Source organism: Triticum aestivum, chromosome 3B, assembly GCF_018294505.1.
Source record: "Triticum aestivum cultivar Chinese Spring chromosome 3B, IWGSC CS RefSeq v2.1, whole genome shotgun sequence".
In the NCBI taxonomy this organism is placed as follows: domain Eukaryota; kingdom Viridiplantae; phylum Streptophyta; class Magnoliopsida; order Poales; family Poaceae; genus Triticum; species Triticum aestivum.
Window position 1 is genome coordinate 10,144,129 of NC_057801.1, and position 16,731 is coordinate 10,160,859.

Consider the following 16,731-nt stretch of genomic DNA (forward strand, 5'->3'; position numbering starts at 1 on the left):
TCTTTTAGAAAAAATGGAGTAACGTCTAATCTCAGAATTCTTGGGCTTTCCTTATTTATTCATGGATTCAGATCATGATATGCTTTTATATTTCTCTGTTTTTGGAATGGTAAGTGTTTGGGGCCGGTGCGCCGGCCGAAGCGCTCGGCCGGTTGCTTCCCTTTTTCATGTGCGGGACACGCTGACACGCGCACGCTTAGTTGATCCAAACGTTTTTCACTTTTTTTTTTCTTTTTCTTTGCTTCTTCTTCCTTCCGCCAGTCGTCTGACCCCATCTGGTCTCCCCCATTGTAGCGCGCGGAGAAGCTCACCGTTGGCCATGGATATAGGTTGCAGCCCCGCTCGCCTTCCCACCTCATTTTTCTTCCTTCTCCCTCTCTTTCCTTTTCCTCCTCCTCTCTTCCCCTTTTGTTGCAACCGGCGACAGGCAAAACGCCGGGAGGACCGAGGTGCCCGTGCTACAACCATGGCCACGGGGAGGAGCTGCAACCGCGGTACTGGGAGAGTTGCAAACGGCGTTTTCCCGTGCTACAACCATGGACACAAAAAGCTACATCCAATAGATAAAAAAGCTTCAACCAGACAACAAAATACAGGAAAAGTTACAACCGTTTGACAAAAAGCTTCAACCCGCAGATGAAAAAGCTTCAACCAGAGATTGAGAAATCTTCCTCGATAACGGCCACGGCGTCTCTCTGTGATTTTGCTGCAACCGAACAATAGAGGAAGATTTCACCCAGGCACTGCTCAAAACAAAAAAAGTTTCAATAGTTACAGAAAAGCTTCCATCGTAGAGGGGAAAAGCTTCAACCATTGTGAGAAAAACTACAACCGTGTCAATTTTTTGCTACTACTGTCTGTGTGTTTTGCTGCATCCATTCATGCGGCCATGGCGCTTTTTACGACCGAGGCGTGACCGGCGACGACGAGGACGACATTTTTGTTGCAACAGCCTCGTTTTTTGCTACCAGTGGTGATGTGTTTTGCTACATCCATTCACGAGGCCTTGGTGCTTCAAGCGCGGCGGCGAGTTCCGGCAGCGTTCACGGATTAGCTACAACTGCGGCGAGTGTTGCATATGTCGATGGTCGGCAGCGACGGAGTTGCGACGAACTTCATCGCCAAGTTGCGGCTGACGGCGGAGGTGGCTAGCTGCCATACACGGGGGGTGGGGGATGGGTGCTGCGAGGTCAACGACCGGCGGGAGGCGGCCCGCAGTGCCGTGCGGCGAGGGGCGAGGGTGAGGCGAGGTGCAGCCTGCGGCGAGGGGCGGGGGCACGGCGAGGTGCAGCCTGCTGCGGTGCGGTGCGGCGTGGCGAGGGGCGGGTGCGGTGCAGTGCGGGAGGATTTTTTCAGAGGGATTTCGATCTCGATCGCGCAGATCTGACAACCCCAGCTCGCGCAAGGGACGACTGGTGCTGGACCGGCCCAACAGTTGGGCCGGCGCACCGGCGCAGATCAGCGCCCTTTCGGAATTTGCTCTCCGAAGAGGCACAAGGTGAATACTCCATATGTTTTTGAATTGTTATTTTACTAGAAGGGTTAGGCAAAGCCGTTGGTGATGTTGAGATACTTAAAAAAATACTCATTTTGTTTTAAAATATAATGTGTATTACTTTTTTGAAAATCCAACCTCTTTAAGTTTGATCAAATTTATGAAGAAATATACCAAAATTCGTAATATCAAATTGGTGTTATTAGATTCATCATGAAATGAATTTCCATAATTTTTTGGCTTAATTTGTGGATGTCGGTATGTCTGGCTCTAAACTTGGTCAAAGTTAAAGAAATTTGACTTTACAAAACACTAATACCCTTGTATTTTGGAACTGATGTAATATTTAGTTTGGCAGATGGGGGAGACGGTGGGGTATGTTTTATGTTTATTTATAATGCGGTTATTTGGTGGGCCTTTCATGATGTGATTCTGTGTTGCGCGTTAATCAACTCCTACTTTTGTGGGTAAATTTCTGCGTCAGTGGTTACCTATACTATATTGGTGCTATAGTATCATCACATGGTGGCGCTTATTTTTTCTAAGTGGTAAGAGGGTGCACGGGGTTGATATATTTTTTTTAAACGGTTGGTGTTGATTGATTTGAAAAATCGTTGGCCCGATCAAAATTGTAAACCAAATTCAAAATTAAATATCTCAATAGATAAAAGACTTTAAAATTAGGGAATATGGTGGATAAAATAATTAAATGGGAGAGCTCCGTGAGAAATTATTGACCTGATCAAAATCAGGTGACCAAGTTCTAAACTGAAGACCTCAATTAATTGCGAGGACTTGAAAATTAGGAAGCATAATATATAGTATAAAATAATTGAATGGGAGTTTTGAGAAATTGTTGAGTTGGTCAAAATCGGGTGACCCAATTTCAATTGGACACCTCAATTGATTGTGAGGCCTTTTACCCCTAGGGAGCTTACTGATATAGTAGACTAGGTTAGGATCTCTTTCATTCAATTAAATTCCATAAGAATTTTGGAGAAATTTTCCATAATTCTTTTTTTGGTTTTTAGGAATCAAAACCATATGAGTTTTCCTATGGTTTACTTTACATACACTTCCAAAGAAATTTCAGTCCAAACTTATGAATGGTAAAAGAGGAACAGAAGGACAAAATTTTCATTCAAAATGAATACGAACACGTATTTTAGGAAAAGTTGGAGAGGACAAAAGAACATATATGTCAAAACTGATGGAGTATCTAATGGTAAGGGCATCTCCCACGCGGACCCTCAAGCCGCACGCAACCGGACGTGTAGTTTGTTATCCAACACGGTACCTCATCGGTCCATAGATCGGTCCAGATATCCGTTTCTCCGCAAACTGGACGTGCACGAGGGAGTCTTTACGGTAATACAGACCACTGCCATGTATGCACAATTGCACATTCATGCCCCTCACTGCCGTTTCAGAGCGCCGGCGCCGCATTGATGTCTGCCTAGAGAGGTCGCAACATCTCACTAGTGTTAATATTGAAGTGGCGTGCCGGCCAACGCACCACACGCGCCGCTCCCGATATCCATTTAGAGACAATACAACTAAGCACTTTTCCAGCCCTCTCAGGTCATACACGTTTTCGGCCGTCGGGTCTGGAGTGTTGGGCGTCGCTGGCAGTTGGATTTATCAGCATTTTTTTTTGAGGGGTAGTTGGATTTATCAGCAATCCCGTGTGGGCTTAGGTCCCGAGAGCTAGCGGGCTGGGCGGTGCTCCGGTAACAAAATTGGCAGTCTATTGTTAACTTGGCCAACTAGGCCTTGAGCCTTCAAATATTAATTGTTTCCGTGTCATTGTTTTGGAAGGGAAAAACAAAACCATAGTCCGCACGCAGGACGGCAGGAGGACGAATCTCATGTGTCGAGCGACGCCCTCCAGTGCGTGATGTTGACCTCGACAGGTCGGGTCGATGTGGGATGCCCCGTTCGCTGAGGTGCTGCGCGAGCTACAGGGTCTCCTTGCGGGCGACGGCAACAGGAGGTGACGGGGAAGCCAATCGACTGACTCACCGGCAAATTGAGGGATAATTCACTGTTGCTGCAGGTCTTTAATGGTAACATGTTCGTAACTCACCGGTGGGCACTAATTCAGGTCAGTTACCATGTCCCTACTCCAATCTCACGGTTTCTTCCCGTCCGCCTCCATACTCTGGCAAATACTGTCACCGGCAGTGGCGCTTTGGTCCTTGTCTTCTAAATTCTGCCAGTCTTCCATCCTTCGAACATTCCCTCTTCTCCCATCCTTATCAAATTTTTGCAATTCTTCTTATTCATGATGTTCTTTGTACTCCCAATTCCTAAATGAATGCAGGCGTCAATGGATTCAAGTGTGATTCTCCTAGGTTAGATTATGTCAATCTCCAATGAGTAACAGACAGGTTAGTATGCGTGTACTATTCTGCCTCCATGAACTGCTTCATATATTTTTTTCCTAATGATGCTATCCGAAAACTTTGCAAGATTAAACAGTAATGAGAGGTCAAATTATTGTGCTGGTGACTATGCGATCCAAGAAAAATATCGTGTTAGTACTATTTGTATTTCTCTTGGCTATTTCTCCATCTCATTTTTATGTCTGATTTTGTGTGTGACATTTTGATATAATATGATGCTTTGTAAATAAAATGCAGCCTATACCAATATCTAGAATAGCATAGGACTATTCACATTTTATAGCTGTATTTTCCACGTAATTTTTTGTGATTTTTTATGTTGTGATATAATACGATGATCTGTAAATAAACATGCAGGTTATTTATGTTGTGAGTCAAAATCTTGGTGCAGATCTCCTTTTGGCCATTTTCATGAAAGAGTGAAGTGCATCCTAGGTCCTGAAACAATTTCAGACACACCATGTAGGTCCTCGAACTATGAAAATCATCATATAGGTCCTCAAAGTGCAATATATGTGCCATCCAGATTCTCAAACCATTTCAGAAGTGTCACACATATCCTAGAACTAATTCAGAGGTGTCACGTAAGTACACACTTATTGCACTTCAAAGGACCCTCGAGGACTTTTCACGGTTCGAGGACCTACGTAACACCTCTAGAATAGTTCGAGGACTTAGGATGCACTTAACTCTTCATGAAACCTAATTTCTTCTCATCTATATATTTAATAGGATCTTTGCATGGAATTTCTATTATGGATTCTTTTGGAAAATTGCAATAAACCAAGATAGATGACAATAGTCACGAATTGCAACCTAAATCTTTCATTGTTTAACTGTACATAAAACATGCAAAATACATGGGGTGTCATGGTTATCACAAACCAAATGCAATTCATATTTCTTCCACTGAAAACAACCAAACTTTGGCCGGTGTCCTTCACATTGATTCATTCTATCCTCAGAAGCAGCAGGGGTCGAGGAGATCATAGGCAGGATGATGCCGACACATTGTTTTGTGTTTGCATGCGTGGATGTTGTTGTCCATTGCGTGTTCACCTAATTGACCGGCCTCTGTTTTCATTTTTTAAATTGGTAACACATTTTTATTTTCTCTTCGGTTTGCAACTTCTTTTCAAAAGCAGCAAAAAGAAGATAGCACGGTCAGGGTGCCTCTTACTTTGTGTCACTGGTTTTACATCTCTTTTCTTTTGATGCGCATATTGATAATTCATGTATGCAATAGAAGTCAAGCAGGATTACAGATCACACGTGGAATGCCACTTAGTCAATTATCAATATGACCATATCAGGTACATCATTGCCTCCAAATAACTATAAGGTACATCATGTATGCAATAGAAGTGTCTTCCTTCTCTTCAGCTGTAGTTCACTGTGTAGATTTATATATACTGCAACATCGATTTTTCCAGTGATGAAAGTCTCACGTCTTCTTAGGAAGTGCATTACTTATGGACTTTGTTTGTCAGCTGGCATCTCTTATATATTCCAAGAAGTGTGTTATGCTATCACGGAAACCTATATATGTTTGCTGGCATCCATTTTATCTCTATTGTACAGAGAATTCTTTCGAGATGTAGCAGTGCGTGTTTCATATGGTTGAGAAACTAAACACCTGGTTTAGTCTCTCTAAAAATATGTGGGAACGAGAAAGTCAGTATCATTCACTATCCATTCAGTGATACACCATAGTAGTTGATTCAGGTCATTCATGACTTGTGCGACATTGAATCATTCTGGGTTTGGTTAGTTCAGTTTTTCATTTTAGTTAAAAAAAAACTTCTTTGACTTTCTCTTTTGAGCCAATCCACGTGTTGTCCAGTTTCATTTTGTGTTGTACATCAGGAAGGGCAATTATTCACTCAGAATCTAAACTTACAAGGTCATGCATTTCGTAGTTAGAAAAAAAATAAGCCTTGGTGAAAATAATTTGCTCGATAACAGAACTAGCAGTTCTGTATAACCATGCAATTATATATTGCAACTTCCATTTGTTTTTAGGTTTTTAAGTTAGCATGCTGCAGGCCTACATCTCCAGGCTTTCGGGAGCTTATCATGTTACTACAGTTTATGAATCAGCATTTTTTTTTGCATAAATATCACCTTAGGACTCAATGCAACACAGTCGTCATTGTACTAATTTCTCCTGATGTCTACACGAACAACTACTCCATTGTGCTATGAAGGATGTTAGTTGATTCCACTAGAGATACTAAACCGGTTGTAACTCCCAACATCTTGCCATACCACATTGACTTTATGTACTTTCTTCCCTATTGATGGCCGCTCTCCGCAGAGAATGAAGAAAGTAGTTTCTCGCTTACATTGTTTTCTTTTGGTGATTTTATTATCACTTTTATGTTTGCCACTTTATTTGGGTTCACGTTACTGGCATAACTATATTTATTAGTAAGCATGTATATACATGTATTCATTCTACATGTTGTACCTTTAGTATTTTTATATTCAACTTTTATGCCGCTTAATATTTACATAAATCCAAATCATTCTATTGAAAAAATGGACGGGCGCAGCAATGTGCACCAACATAATCTAGTGCATATTCAATGCTGGAGCAACGTGATTTGACGGGACATGACATATATCTACCGTATTCAAACGAGTTGCCCATTCATCTGCTTATCATCATTAAACATGCGCGTCGGCAAGGAAACCAACTCTAGCGCCCACATTAACACAATCCGCCATTTGCCCTTGTCAGCATCCATTATTTAAACGAGGTCACGCCCAGCATGATCCCCACCACACCACGTATTTCCCATCCTCCTCCATGCACCACCTTCCCCATGATCACAAGCTCTAGAGCATTGTGGGAGAGCTTCTCGACCGAGCAGAAGGATGAGTTGGCCACCCTTGCGGCCGGTGACAGTGCCGCCATGTGCGGCGGATAGAGGTCGGTGTTGAACATGTGTACATGTACGTAGGTCTGGGTTTTGTATGCAGTACTTGTAGTGTCTGTCTTCCTCTGTATGTACGTGTATCTTAGGAGACAAGATACCGGTCGCACCCCTTGTACCTATATATATATATGTGCCTAGTGCACGATCAATCAATTATCAATGCATCAAATCATTCTCTACATGGTATCTATCACAAGTCGATCCTACCGCTTCCGCAAACCCTAGCCGCCGCCTCGGGCCGCCGCTGCCGCCGGGATCTACCGCCGCCACTGCCGCCGCCCCACGCCGCCGCCACCTCCCCTCCCCCACGCGCTCCTCCCCGCGCGCCCTCTCCTCCCCGCTGCGCCGCCCTCCCGCCGCGCCGCCAACTCCCACCGCCGCGCCGCTCCCCCTCAGCCTGTCGCCTCCTTCCCCACGCAGCCATGTCGTCCAACGCCTCCACCTACTCCAACCCTTTCGCCGTTAACCCTGCTGAGATCCGCGATATCAACGTCCACGCACGTGTCCCCGTGGTCCTCGATGCCTCCAACTCCACGTACTTCGCATGGAAGACGTACTTCTCGCTGCTCTTCCGTGAGAACAACCTCGTGGATCATGTGGATGGCACCGTTGACTCCCGCGCCATGGTGGACGATGCCGAGTGGACCGCGATCAACGCCACGATCATCCGGTGGTTCTTCACCACCATTCCAAGGACTTGTTCCACACGGTTGTGAGCGCCGGCGATGACGGCCGCACCATGTGGGTCAAGCTGAATAGCCTCTTCACCGGAAACAAGCTTTAGCGCCGCATTTTTTTGCAGCAGGAATTCTTTGACTGTCACCAGGATGACCAGTCCATTCATGACTATTGCCGCCGCCTGAAGACGTTGGCGGATGAGCTCCGCGACATTGGAGCCAAGGTGGATGACGACCTCCTCCTAAGCATGCTCACCGCCGGTCTCAACAAGGACTTCGGCAACGCCGCCTCCAACCTCACCTTGATGTCGGAGCCCTCCTTCTCCAAGTTCGTGGCGTACTTGCGGTTGGAGGAGCGTCGGATGAAGGGGGTCAAGAAGCATGTGCAGCATCACGCCCTCGCCGCCGGCACCTCACTTGGCGCCCCTCCACCGGCCGCCCCACTCGCGCCGCACCACCAATCGTCGCTCCCCCCCTCCCCCGCGCCTCCCGCCCCTCCCGCTGCCCCCAGCAGCCGGGTGGCGGACGCCACGGCAACATCCGATGGGGCGGCCGCAAGCAACAACAGGCGTCGGGGGGGGGGGGGGGCTCGTCAGCAGCAGGTGACTCCTCCATGGACGTACGACACCAGCCCGTGGACCGGCGTCATCCACGCGTACTCGATGCCGGTCCCTCGGACTCCGGCTCCGGGCATTCTTGGACCTAGCCCAGCGGGCCACCAGGCTCTCTTCGCCGTGCGGAATGCCGCTCCCTACGGCGGCTACGGTGCTGCCACCCTCGCCTGCGCCCGCCTACGGCGCCGCCGCCGCGTCGGCCTTCGGTGCAGCTCCCGCGCCGGCCTACGGAGGGTTTTACCCTCCTCAGGTGCTGCCGCCGTGGGACCCGGCCCTGCTCGCTGCTTTGTACTCTGCCCCGTCACTAAGCTCCTATGGTGGCGGTGGTAACTGGTACATGGACTCGGGCGCCACCGCTCACATGACTGCTCATCTCGGTAACCTCACGTCTGCCACTCCCGTTCATACTCCCACCCGTATCACCGTTGGTAACGGTTCCTCCCTACCCATTGCACATGTTGGTCATATGTATTTTCCCTCTACTTCTACTCCTGTCAATATGTCTAATATTCTTATGTCTCCTGACTTAGTCACTAATCTTATTTCTGTTCGTCGCCTTGCTCGTGAGAATCCTATCACTGTTGAATTTGATGATATCGGTTTTTCTATGAAGGACACCCGTAAACGAATGGTACTCCACTGATATGACAGCCCGGACGAGCTTTACCCAGTGCATCCCTCCGGCGCCACCACCACCCGTCGTCCCGTCACCTTCGCCGCCAGTGTCGATCTTTGGCATGCCCGTCTCGGTCATCCCAACTCCACCGTTTTGCGTCAGATTCTTTAGAGTTTTTCTTTCTCATGTAATAAGGTCGACGATCACACTTGTGAGGCTTGTTGTCTTGGCAAGCACGTTCCTCTTCCATTTAGAGAGTCTACAAACATTTCCACCTTTCCGTTTCAGTTATTGCATAGTGATGTTTGGACGTCCCCGGTTGCTAGCAAGACGGGCTATTTATACTAATTTGGTGATACTGAATGATTTTTCTCATTATGTGTGGACATTCCTTTCCGTCGCAAGTCCGACGCTCTTGCCACACTCATAGCCTTTTATTCATATGTCACCACACAGTTCGGTCGTCCTATTCTCGCCTTGCAAACGACAACGGCAAGGAGTTTGACAACGTCGCCGTCCGCAATTTACTTGTGTCCCACATCACCATCTTTCGTCTCACCTGCCCCTACACGTCCCAGCAGAAAGGTCGCGCCAAGCGCGTTCTTCGCACTCTTAATGACTGTGTCAGCACGTTGCTCTTCCACTCCTACGTGCCTCCTCGGTTCTGGCCGGACGCGCTCGCGACCGCCAGCCTCCTTATTAACATTCACCCCTGTCGTTCCCGCTGGAACTACACTCCTCACCAGCTCCTCTTCGGTGTGGCTCCATCTTATGATGGTCTTCGCATCTACGGGTGTCTCTGCTAACCTAGCACCGCGTCCACTGCTCCTCACAAACTCTCTCCCCGGTCGCTTCCGTGCATTTTCCTTGGTTATCCTCCCAACACCAAAGGTTACCGGTGCTATGATCTAGTGTCCCACCGCGTTTTCACTTCGCGGCATGTGTACTTTGATGAGCTGGTGTTCCCGTTTCAGAAGGTACCATCACCTTCGGCGTCTCCCGCGGTGCGGTTCGCCCTTGCCTCCACCTCTGGCGGACCGCCCAGCCGCGCACCGAACTCGGCCCTGCCCGTGCTCCTCGCGCCGGTGGCCCCTGCTGCTGTGGCCCCTGTCACGGCCCCCGTCACCGCGGCCTCTGCTACGGCCCCCGTCGCCGCGGCCCCCTCGGCCGCCCCCGCTGTGGCCCCCGCCCAGGCCCCCGCCGCGGCCCCCGATGCGGCCCCCGTCGCTACGACCGCACCCCTCACCGGTATGGTCACTCGAGCTCGGACTGGGACACTTTGTCCCAGCAAGCGCTACCCGTCGGACGAGTACGCGTGTGCTGCATCTACCTCGGCGCCTTCCCTCTCCCCACCTCCGCTCGCGCAGCCCTTCGGGATCCGAACTGGCTAGTTGTGATGCGTGAGGAGTTTGACGCCCTGCAGCGCAACCGTACGTGGCAGCTTGTTCCGCGGCCTCCCCGTGCCAATGTCATCACTGGCAAGTGGGTCTTCCGCCACAAGACTCGCCTCAACGGTTCTCTCGAGCGCTACAAGGCACGTTGGGTGGTGCGCGGCTTCCGCTAGCGTGCCGGCGTGGACTTCACCGACACCTTCGCCCCGGTTGTCAAACCGGGCACGATTCGCGCTGTTCTCGAGCTTGCTGTTTCTCGCGCCTGGCCAGTCCACCAGCTCGATGTGTCTAATGCTTTCCTTCATGCCCATCTCGACGAGCAGGTGTTCTGTCAGCAGCCCACTGGTTTTATCGACATCGACTATCCGGACCATGTGTGCTTGCTCTCCCGCTCTCTCTACAGGTTGAAGCGGGCACCTCGGCCCTGGTACCAGCGGATCACGGCCTTGGGGTTCCGGTCCACACGGTCTGATGCCTCCCTGTTTGTCTATCACCAGGGCTCCGCCACCGCATACCTCCTACTGTATGTCGACGACATCATCCTGACTGCATCATCGCCAGCGCTCCTTCAGCAGATCACAGCTCGCCTCGGCACCGAGTTCGCCCTCAAGGATTTGGAGGCTCTCCACTAGTTCCTCGGTATCGAGGTCGTGCGCCGGGCTACTGGCTTCTTTCTGCACGAGCAGAAGTACGTCTACGAGCTTCTTTCTCCACATAGGAACAAAGTGAGAATTATGATCCGCAAGGTAGGTGTTTTCTTGTTAGCTGTACTGACTAAGATGTTCCGATTTTCTTTAGGGAATTTTTGCGGTACATTGTACTACCGATTTTAACGAGAATCAGTTTTAATTTAGCCCAAAGACATTCTGGTAATTTTAGTCCTTTCACGTGTTATTGATTCTAATTAATGCATATTTTCTTGCGGCGAATTAAATGCATACGCATATGAATACGTCTACCATGTGCGTCGCATGACTCCCTAGTCCTTCGCCACGACGACGCCGCGCACCGGAGCAATTTCTTCACGATCCCACGCCGCATATCCGATTCCACCAGGCAGCCGGCCGCCAGCTTCCCTTGCTACCTGCGTGGTAGCAAGACGGCCTGCCGCGTCCAGGAGTGCCGCCAGCTCAATCACGGGCAATGGGCATGAATCTTCCGCCAATGCATTTAGCCGAGAGACACGCGTATGAAGCAGCCAGGGAACCAGGGGAAAGTATCGTCGGTGCTCCCGGTCTAGGGTACTCCCGATGCTTCAATGTCAACAAACATTTAAAAAATGTGAATGTTCACAAGGAAGTGACTACAGCCCCTAAAACTTCCGGGTCCAAACTCGAAACCCGCATTGAGAAAAAAAAAGTGAAATCTAGCACGAATAGTGTAAAAAGGCAAAAGGAGCATTGACCCTATCCGCACCTGGAATTACAAAAGCAACATTGACACCATTCATATCTGACAACAGCAGGGCGTTGTTGCTTGCCGTCCCGTGCCTCACGACCGTCGGGATTCTAGGATGGCTGCCATTGTGTCTCTAACACCGGCCGGTTCCAGCAGACGAACACCATGGTTGTAGCATCCCACAAAATGTCATCGGCTCCGGCTGCTACCATCATCGACTAGCACCGCCGTGTTGCAGCGCAAAATCTAAGCAACAAACCCAATGCAGTTAAAGCAGGAAAAAAAATCAGTTCCATCCAAAATTAACACCGGATCCAACAAATGGTGACCATGGTAACGGTGACGCGGTCCCGACATTTGTGGCCACCTCCCAACCTAGGGGCACTGAATCACCAGCAAACCCACCACCCATGACGATGCCACTGAAGGCCGGCTTGTCCCAAAGGAAATCCAGATCTGAAGGAAGGAGGCAAACAAGCCGAACATGAAAACCTGGCAGATTTGAGGCGAACAACCGCTGATCAGGACAAGTAGGGGGAAGAAGCAGCCAGAGCCACCCCAGATAGGACCGGAGGACTGCAACCGCCGCCGACAATGGGTGGTCGGACGCTAGTTGAAGCCACCCAGCTCTCCTGCCTGACCATGCACACACTTAGACGAGGCATCCCGAACCCTCATGCCCTAGATCATGCGATTTGAAGCCCAAACATTGCCCAACCGTCGATGTTCACCGGGTCGGCCACCCCGTCACCAGGAACGAACTCTACCGCACCAGATAGGCACCACGAGCGCGCCACCCATGCAGCCGCAAGCAACACTCGGAGGAGGCCCCGCCGCCGCCGCCCTCGGGAGCCTTAGGGGCGAGCCTAGCAACCCTCTCAAGCGGCGACGAGGTGGGCTAAGGAAGGGAGTGGTGTGGAGGCGACTGGACTAGTCGCCACCCGAGTAGCCCTAGGGGAGCAACGGGGGCGAAAGGTCATCTTGCTACAACTATTCTTTCTCTTAAAAACAATCCATATTTTGCATTGGTCGAGCATCGTTTCCGTGGCTATATTGTGACTTCATATAGAGTTATTTTCTTTTTTTGCGGAAAATTTCGTAGGGAGTTGAAGTGGATGAGGACAAAATTGAAGCCATCAAGAGTTGGCTGACTAAAGTATCCTTGGGCTGACTGAATTTTTTCGACGTTTTGTCAAAGAATTCTGATAAAATTGATGCTAGCACATGTATTAATTCGAGTTCTTTGTTTTTTCCGTGAAACTAAACCAATCAAGCACATTCAACTTCAACACCACAGATCGAGCACGTAACTTGGATATATAGTTTGATGGCGTTTTACAAATCAATCAAGTTCTAAGTTAGTACTGTTAGATAATAACGAGAAATAAACAAGATAGAGAGACACGAATTTTTACGTGGAAACCCTTGTGAGAGAAAACCACGGACGCACAAAGATGCAATTATTATGAGGAGGAGTATTACAAACACGAGACGACAGCCCGTCTGAAGTGCGACTACACGGGGTATATAAGAGGGCAATACATGAGAGTCCTTGGAGGACAAATAAACGAGTTGTACTCGTACGCGTCGACGTCAACGCAAAAGGCCCACACCGTTTGTACTACGTCTAGTCCAACACGGTACTAGAATTTAGATCATAATTTAACAATCTCCACCTTGATCCAAATTCCCTCCAGTAGTCGAAGAAAGTGAATAACTCCATCCAAATCAGCATAAACACCTTGTGCGTCAAAGTCCATAGGACTAATGAGAAATACCAACTAAGCCTGAGCAAAGCTCAAACTTATTGATAGGAACTGGCTTTGTCATCATATCAGCAGGATTATCATGAGTACTTATCTTGCATACCTTCAAATTGCCTTCAGCAACAACATCTCGAATATAATGAAATCTGACATCAATGTGCTTTGTCCTCTCATAATACATTGGATTCTTTGTAAGATATATGGCACTTTGACTGTCAGAAAATATGGTAGGGCAAGATGAATCTCCACAAAGCTCAGTGTACAAACCTCTCAACCAGATAGCTTCTTTGCATGCCTCAGAAATAGTCATATACTCGGCATCAGTAGTGGAACAAGCCACAATAGACTGCAAAGTTGCTCTCCAACTCACAGCACAACCACCAATATTGAAAACATAACCTGCGAGTGATCTTCTCTTATCCAAATCACCAGCAAAATCAGAATCAACAAAACCAACAAGTCCATCTCTAGTTTTCCCAAACTGTAAATAAGCATTAGAAGTACCACGCAGGTATCTGAAAATCCACTGAACTGCTTTCCAATGCTCTTTTCCAGGATTAGCCATGTATCTACTCACAACACTCAATGCATATGATAAGTCAGGACGAGAACAAACCATGGCGTACATAAGTGAACCAACTGCACTTGAATAGGGAACTCTAGACATGTACTCAATATCTGCATCTGACTTAGGACATAAAGCTGATGATAATTTGAAGTGTGCAGCTAACAGAGTACTTACTGGCTTGGCATTATGCATATTAAAACGACGAAGAACTTTATCAATATATCCTCTCTGACTTAGATATACTTTTCCAGACGGTCTATCTCTGGATATTTCCATGCCAAGTATTTTCTTTGCTGCACCCAAATCCTTCATCTCAAATTCATTACTCAATTGCTTCTTTAGTTCATCAATATCTGACATACTCTTTGCAGAAATAAGCATATCATCAACATAAAGGAGCAAATAAATAGTTGAACCATTGACAGTTTTCAAATAAACACAACTATCATAATTACACCTTTTGAAACCTTGAAAGAGCATAAAGGTGTCAAATCTCTTGTACCACTGTCTAGGGGATTGCTTCAATCCATAAAGAGATTTCTTTAACTTGCAGACAGGCTTTTCTTTTCCAGGAATAACAAAACCTTCAGGTTGTTCCATATAAATATCCTCTTCTAATTCTCCATGTAAGAATGCAGTTTTAACATCCAATTGTTCAAGCTCAAGATCATGCATGGCAACAATACTGAGTAAAGTGCGAATAGAGCTATGCTTCACAACAGGAGAAAAGACTTCGTTATAGTCAATACCTGGAATCTGGCTATAACCTTTATCAACTAACCTTGCTTTATATCTTGTCTCATCATTAGGAGAAACACCTTCTTTCCTCTTGAAAACCCACTTGCAACGAATAGGTTTCTTCTCTCTAGGTAATCTTACTAAATCCCAAGTGCCATTATTTTCAAGTGATTCCATCTCATCATGCATAGCGGTCATCCACTTATTACTATCACCAAAAATAATAGCCTCGGAATATGAAGAAGGCTCGGCATTACCTTCCATTTCTTCTGCAACAGATAAAGCAAAAGAAACAATATTGCACTCTTCAATTAACCTGTCAGGTTTATTAATACCCCCTCTAACTCTGTCACGTGGAAGATTACAACTGGGTGGAACAATAGGCTGATTTGGAGTGGGAGTGACATGATCATCATCAACGACGGGTTCATCATGTGCATCAACAATTTCATTACCAGATGTATCACCTGAATCAATAACATGCTCCACCTGAACAGTAGACTCCTGAACAATAGGCTGTTGTTCACTCTCAACGGGAACATTAGTAGATGAAACATCATGTAACATAGAAGATTCATTAAAGATAACATTTCTGCTAATAACAACCTTCTGGGTTTCAGGATTCCATAATTTATAACCTTTAACACCAGGCTTATAACCAAAAAGATGCACTTAACAGCCCTAGGCTCCAACTTTCCATTATCAACATGAGCATAAGCAGTGCAACCAAAAAATCTCAACTGTGAATAATCAGCAGGTGAACCAGACCATACCTCAATTGGAGTTTTCTTATTAAGAGCAATAGATGGTGAACGGTTAATGAGATAACAAGCAGTGGAAGCGGCCTCAGCCCAAAAACACCTATGCAAACCTGCATTGGACAACATGCAACGGGCTCTGAAAATAATGGTCCTGTTCATACGCTCAGCAACACCGTTTTGTTGAGGAGTATAAGAAACGGTGTAGTGTCTGACAATGCCTTCAGACTTGCAATAATTTTTAAATTGCTTAGAACAGAATTCCATACCATTATCAGTGCGAAGTATTTTTACCTTCCTTTCAGTTTGTCTTTCAACCATAATCTTCCACTCCTTAAAAGCTGAGAATGCTTCATATTTATGCTTCAAGAAATAAGGCCAAACTTTTCTCGAATAATCATCAATAATAGTCAGCATGTAACTAGCACCACCTAGTGACTTCTTGCGAGATGGTCCCCATAAATAAGAATGCACATAATCAAGAATGCCTTCAGTTGTATGAGTCGAAGTGTTGAACTTCACCCTCTTGTGCTTGCCAAAGATACAATGCTCACAAAATTTCAGTTTACCAGGTTCATATTCATCAAGAAGACCTCTCTTGTTTAACTCTGCTAAACCAAGTTCACTCATGTGTCCAAGACGCATATGCCAAAGGTTAGCAGCATCACAATCAGAATTCTTTGAAACAACTGGAGTAGCGTTACCTGAAACAGTAGAACCTCGAAGGTAATAAAGACCATTGGTCGAACTTAAGTCACCTTTCATCACAACAAGGGAACCTTTGTCACCTTCAAAACACTATCTCCACCTGAATACTTGTACCCCTTTGCATCAAGGGCACTAACAGAGATAAGATTTCTCTTCATCTTCGGAATATACCGAACATCTGTCAAAGTTCTGATTATGCCATCAAACATCTTGATTCGAATAGAACCTATGCCTTCAATCTTGCATGGTGAATTATCAAAACCCAAAACGGAACCAGCAGAAGTAGTGGAATCAAAAGTATTAAACCAATCTCTATGTGGACACATATGAAAAGTGCATGCAGTGTCAAGTACCCACTCATCATTGATCTCAGCACATCCAGCAATAACGATAAGAGCATCATCTGAACTATCATCACGAGCAACGTTAGCAGAATTTTCACCTTGTTTGTTACCTTTCCTCTTTTCCTTGTTCTGCAACTTGAAACAATCAGAGATGGCATGCCCGTCTCTCCTGCAATACCTGCAATACTTCTTGTCTCTGGATTGCGACCGGCCCCTGTAGCCGTTTTTACTTTTGCCTCTGTTTCCATTATTGGAGTTCTTCTCCTTTGTCCTACCACGAACAGATAATCCCTCGGCTTGGGATGAACTTG